The 6,297-nt window shown below is 38.7% G+C and overlaps 1 long non-coding RNA gene across 2 annotated transcripts; it reads left to right on the plus strand.

Annotated features, from left to right (window-relative positions):
• Positions 1-474: 474 nt before the first annotated feature.
• Positions 475-5,481, plus strand: LOC128144696 (uncharacterized). Of its 2 annotated transcripts, XR_008236158.1 has the most exons (4): positions 475-561; positions 2,687-2,808; positions 4,753-4,880; positions 4,981-5,481. It is a non-coding gene; the product is annotated as an uncharacterized LOC128144696 (long non-coding RNA). The 2 variants fall into 2 exon arrangements; XR_008236157.1 differs by lacking the exon at positions 4,981-5,481 and having other exon boundaries at positions 4,753-4,942.
• Positions 5,482-6,297: the final 816 nt, after the last annotated feature.

A 6,297-nucleotide genomic window follows, 5' to 3' on the forward strand; every position in this document is an offset into this window, starting at 1 on the left:
GGTTTGGAATTGGTTTTTTTGACATCACAGTGCCACCACTCATTTGGGGAATACTGGGGTACTTGCACTCATACAGGTGCTTTGGAAGGGCCTCTCCTGGGAGGCAGTTGTCACCACGCTGCTGCACAGCAGTCTCTCGTCTCTGTAAAAAGTGGCTGCTTCTGTTTCTCAGCTCCTGCTGAACCCAGCACTCAGCTAAATGTGCTGCCTTCTGCAGGGGCAAGGATCCCACTTTCCCCAGAAAAATGGGGTCCTGCTGCCTTCTGGCTGCTGATTCGGCTCTGTGGGAATTTAGCTCCCAGCTCTGTGATCCCACTTGCCTGCAAGCACAGCAGGAGCGGGAGCTGCTAGCTCTCCTGCAAGCATAATTTCCATCTATTTAAAGAGCTGTGATTCACAAATCATGAGAACTCCAAATTTAGCAAAGAAAATTTTAGAAAAGCAGGAGTCCTGCCCCTTCTTCCCACTTGGTCTCAGATCTCAGGAGAAGCCTGAGCAAAGGCATAAACCCACCAACTTGCCAGGAGCCAGGTGCAGACTGGGGAAACTTTGCTTTAGAAGGTAATTTGATATTTTAAATTCAGTTAGGAAAGGGATGAGAAAGGAAGCATGGAAGATACACAGTTCATTTAAGAAGAAACATGTAAACAGCATTTTTATCAGGTCATCCTGGAGAAGATGTGATTGTTACCTTGACAAAAATGCTTTATCTCCATTACTGAGATCTGCATAATAGATTGACTGGCAGAGCTATTAATTGATCCTTTGTATTTCTGATCTCACTGGGGCCACCAAGCATTCCTAACGTTTTCTAATTTCTCATCATGACATCCATTATGTTCACCTCTGAGATGTCTAAATGTATTCCATGTATAATGGCAATGTTATGTAAAATGCAACATGACAGGACTACTTAGAATTGTTCAAAGCTGCACTGTGGAAGCCAATCTTATTTGTGCTAGCCATCCAATATGGGATTTGCATGTTTTGGTTTTCTACAGGCACACTGAGAAACTCAACTAGATAAGGGTTTGGACATTGGAGGTGGGCTAGTGTCATATCCCTTGTGGCTCCACTACGAACAGAAAACCAAACACAAACAAAAATAATCTATACAGGAGGAGGAACAGCCACGCTGACAGAGATTGTTTGACATTAGAAAAGCACAGCTACAGCTGCCTACTCTTTGTTACAGTGTCTACAGTAAATCTGGGGTAATGCTCACACAAGAAACAAAGAACTACCACAGAGGACTCTTAAATAGGAGAAATAGATTCTGAAAGGTGTCAATTTAAGTAATTTAACTACAGCAAAGGAAAAATAAAACAGTTCTCTAAAATCTGAGCCTTTGAATTACAGAAAACAGCTGTGAGAAAATCTAGCCTTTCTTTGAAGCAGCAGAGCAGGACAGTTGTATGATACAGGCAAGAAACTGTATTCATAAAATATAATGTGCTTTACTTATCTATATAGCACAGTGTCAATAAAAAACTCAAATCTACTGTTCCTGTGCATGAACTGTCAACAGAGTTGTGCAGCGTGGTTGGACTAGATGATCTTTAAAGGTCCTTTCCAACCCAAGCCATTTCATGATTCTGTGATTCTATTATATGGTCTTCAGCATGGCAAAATGACCTGTGTTCAGAGAAACATGTACAGCTCATTGGTTCATTGCTGTTGTCTCGCTCTAGTGCCATATAGTAGCTACCTCACAGGTCTTACCCAGCCTGGGAAGGTAAGAGAGTAGCCACTTAACAGAAGAGCAAATTGTACTACCAGGGGGGCTCTGCAGGTTATGATTACGTAGGAAAATTGGTAAGACACTGTTTTAGGACTTGTAGGATTCGTAACTCAAAAGATGTTCCAAACTACACTGAAAATAAACATAGTTTATTCTTCTGCCAGCTGAGAGGAGGGAATCCAAGTTTCTTTTGGATTTACCAAATGTCTGGAAAAAAATGCCCAGTCTGAAAAACTCAATGTGAAGAACGATTTGAACACAACATGAAATATCTGTGATGCAACTTTCTCTAACATATCTATGAAAGACCTACAACATTGCTCACACTCCAAATTCATCCACACGCAGATTAACTAGTAGTGCTATAGGAACATACAGAAACATCCCTTTTTGGCTTTGCATTAAAGTGTATTATCTCCCAAATATCTGCAAGCCACATCTTCCGTTTTTGTCAGACAAACAGAACAGTTATTAAAAGACTTCTTATAATAAAGAATTGAGATAAAGATATTAAACATGTGCAGCTTTAAGAGCAACTAGGTCATTGGTTCCTCCATGCCATCACAAAAACAATAGATCCTTTTCTGAAACATATCAGAGCAAAAATCTGTGAAGAACATCTGGGGGCCAGAACTAGCAAAATATAACTTGAGAGCAGAAAGATTAAATTTTTTTTTTTTTTTTTTTTTGGAATTTGGATCTCACTCTAGTCTTTCTCATCAGAGGATCTAAATCAAATCACAGTGCAGACAGAATACGTTGTGGACTGAATAGATTAAATGAATGGCAACAGTTTTTCAGGCTCATATGATACTTACCCAGCATTTTAGCATAATTCAAGAATAAAATACCTTGCCTACTGATTGTGGTGTATAACTTCTCTGCACTCACAGGTGATGACTGAGAGGTGGCCAAATATCTAATCAATATTTTAAAGGTTTTGAGGATCTGACATCCATGGAACTGCAAATTGATAAACCTACCAGGAAAATGAGTAAAAGCATTATCAAGGAACTGAGGGACTGCTGCACAAACAGGAAAAGAAAAATCAACACATCCTTTGAAGGGTAAGTCCAGACACACAGATTGTTAGATTTTTTTAAAGGAGTTGAAGGAATATGGATAAAAGAGGCCTTTTTAATGTTAATCTCCATGAATTTCAGAAAACTTCTCACCATAGGCTCTTAAGGAAAACACACAATCATGAAATAAGAGAAAAGGATCTTCCATAGACAAATAATTGGTTAAAAGAAAGGAAAAAAAGGTATTAGTGAATGGGAAGTTTTCATAGCAAAGGAAAAGTCCGCAGGGGTCTATGCTTTTTCTTTTCAGCATATTCATAAGTGATCTGGAAAAGGGCATGGCAAAATTAGCTGATGATACCAAGTTATCAAGGAGGACGGTAAAGATTATGGTTGAGTGAACCACTGTCAAAGGACCTAGCAAAGGAGACAGTAGCTAATGATAAAGGCAGTTGAAATTCAAGATAGGTAGATGCAATGTGTTGCATAAAAATAATCCTAGCTTGATAAATGAAATGATCAACTCTAACATTACTATTGCTATTTTGGAATGAGATCTTGGAGGGATAGCAGTTCTAAACTGAATGCTTGGTGGTGGGTGAAAAAAAACCGAACAGAAAAGAGAGCAAAACTGTCATGATTTATAACCCTGTGTTACGGGTGCACGACTAACCAAATCCAACAGGTGTTAAAACTCAGATTTATTCTTCAGCAAAAGTTAGCTAGAAGTCCGGTAACATTTTATAAAACCACAGGCTCAATGATGTAAAGAGAATTAATACTACACCGCCGACTTAAGAATCCCCAAGATTTAAAGTGATGGCTCAAAACGCGTGTATCACTCACCTAAAAGCTGAGGGCTCTCTCCCTCGAGGAGTTACCTCGGGCGGTGCCCCAGCCCGAGGGGGAGTCCCCGACTGCAGACCCGCTGCTCCGAGGAGGACTGCCAACGTGTCCTCCAGCGGGACCCCGTTTATACCCCTGTCGAATCTGACCTGTGGTCATTTAATTCTATTGGCCAGGAGGGTCACCTCGGTGTACCTGGCGCATCTCGACTGGCCAGTTCAAATTTCAACCTGCAGACTCCAGGGTTTCCTTCCCCTTCTCCCTTCCTGGAGAAGTTTCGTTTCCTGCTGGCAGGATGGGGGGGGCGGGATGTACTGCCACACCCTGTATAAATCTGTAGTACACCCACAACTTAAAATTGTGTACAGGTCTGATCTTCTGCAACTTGGAAAGAGTAACATGGAAGTGATAAAGGTTCAGGCAGGGACAACAAGGATGTGAAAGGTATGAAATTGTTTCTATAAGGGGACTTAATCAACTAGGACTCCTGAGCTTGAAAAGTTAAAAATGATAGGAGATGCAATAGAGATCACTAAAATCAAGAGTGGCATAAATAGAATGATGAAGAAATTATATCTTCCCACATAAGAACTAGAAAAGTTAGCAGGCGTTGGGTGCAAAACACAAAACAAAGGATCCTCTCACCATTAAGCTGTGGAACTTCCCGAAGCAGGATGATGTGAATGTTGAAAATTCAGATGCCTCCTATGGGTTAAGTTCTTGGGAGGGAAAATTCATCACACCTTATACGAAAAGAAATAACCTCTGGCACAGGTAGTCCTTGAGCCACAAACTTCTGGAGTGTGAGAGGAGATTTTGTATGTAGAGTCTTATGATACCCTTCGATCCACATCTACTAATGGCCATTGTCAGATCCTACCTCATTTAATTTAAGTATTATCCAGTATGACTATGTTCTTATCCTAAAAATTTCCCAGGCACATTACAAAAATGAGTCCAAGAAAAGAACCATTCTTGAGAAAAATTAGAAATCAGGGCCTACAGAGCTCAAGGGAAGCATTTAAGATAAATGTAAGTGTAAGAATATTTTAGTTTACTAGACATACTTTCCAATCTGTTTGTATTAGATGCTTAATGATATTTATTTTACTTCCTTTTTCAATATTTCTCAGCTCTCTGCAGGAAGAAGTTGGATCTGAAGGTGAAGATGCTAAGGAAGATCAGGTAAAGATCACAAAAAAAACCAGTAAAGAAGTATTTCAGAACAAAGAACTGGTAGCCTATTCTGACTTTAAAAGACCACATGAAATGTAAGAAGAGCAGAAGAGAAAAATGATACAAATCCACAGCTGAGATCTATAAACAGAAAGGATGAAGGAAGTGTTAAAAATGGTTTTTTTCTTTCTTCAGAATTGTGAATCTGACAGCACACCTTCCCTACTTACACAAGAAAGGACAGGCTAAACCTCTTCTTGCTTTTACCCCTTCTCTTAAAAGCCTCAAGCAATCTCTCCACAGAACCACATCCTTCCAAGACTTAAGAAGAGGATCCCTAAACCTGTTAAAGGCACTTCGCTAACAAAATGATTTAGGTAAATTGTTTCAAGAAGTTTCAGGGAAACTAAATTTAAACTTCACTTTGAATTTTAGAGTATCCACACTTTCAACATTTGAGAACAAGAAACAAGTAAATCTGGCTTAGCAAAGAGTAAAGCCAGGCTTTATTCTTCCTTCCAGCTACATCGTTCTTCTCATCAAGTAGTTTTTAAAAATAGATTTCTGTGAGATTCTCTGCATAATCACACCACTGAAACTCCTGCTGGGCAGCTGTGTAAAACAGTCGCTTAAACTACCCTGCATAGGCACGGTGAGTTCTGTACATGTGGTATTTTCTACTGTAAGTTCTTAAAGAAATAATTTTCATCGTCATCAGAGGTTTGATTCATGACAATAAGAGCATTTAGTTTCTCTTAAGTGAAAAATTATTGCTTGTCTCTTTTGTAAAGACTAAAATCCTGCATATTTCATTTGTAAATCTTAAAAAGCAGAATAAGAACAGACACACTGGAAATCTAAGTCTTTGGCTGTAACTCTTTTTCAAAACAAAAAATCCTTGAAGTAGAAAAAAAAAAAAGGAGAAACATCTTACTTCTTACCTTGGCAAACTTCCTCTATAGAATCAAAAAGAGATAAGCCTACATGGGAGGAAGAAAATGGAAGAGGATTGTCATAGCAACCAGTTAAGAACATATTCAACACAGGAAACAATCTGATTAATCTTCTTTTTTTAAGAACCACAGGACATACTGCACCATCCACTTGAGTAACAGGACATTTTTTAAAAGACAGTAAATTAAATATCACTTCATTAAAATTTGTAGTTTATTTGCAGAGCTTTTGACTCATTCAATGTATCCACAGCTTATAGGGCCATAAATGAAAATGAAAATAGCTAGGTCTTCTGTTTGTTTAAATTACCTAGGCTCTAATCAAACCCAAAGATTTTTGGTAGGATACAATGAAAAGGTGATATTACTTTTAAAAATTAGGAATAGATACTCTTCACTGAAAATAAGAGTATTAGAAAATTAAACTAGCCCAGGGCTAGAGACTGAAGAATGTAATCCCAACTATCTTTCTTTCCTATTTTTTTGCAAGCTAATCTACTATGCTACAGAAATCTCGGTGGCTTCTGAGCAATGAAACCACATTTTTATTTTAATATCG

This window comes from Harpia harpyja, chromosome 8, assembly GCF_026419915.1.
Source record: "Harpia harpyja isolate bHarHar1 chromosome 8, bHarHar1 primary haplotype, whole genome shotgun sequence".
NCBI classification, from domain to species: Eukaryota; Metazoa; Chordata; class Aves; order Accipitriformes; family Accipitridae; genus Harpia; species Harpia harpyja.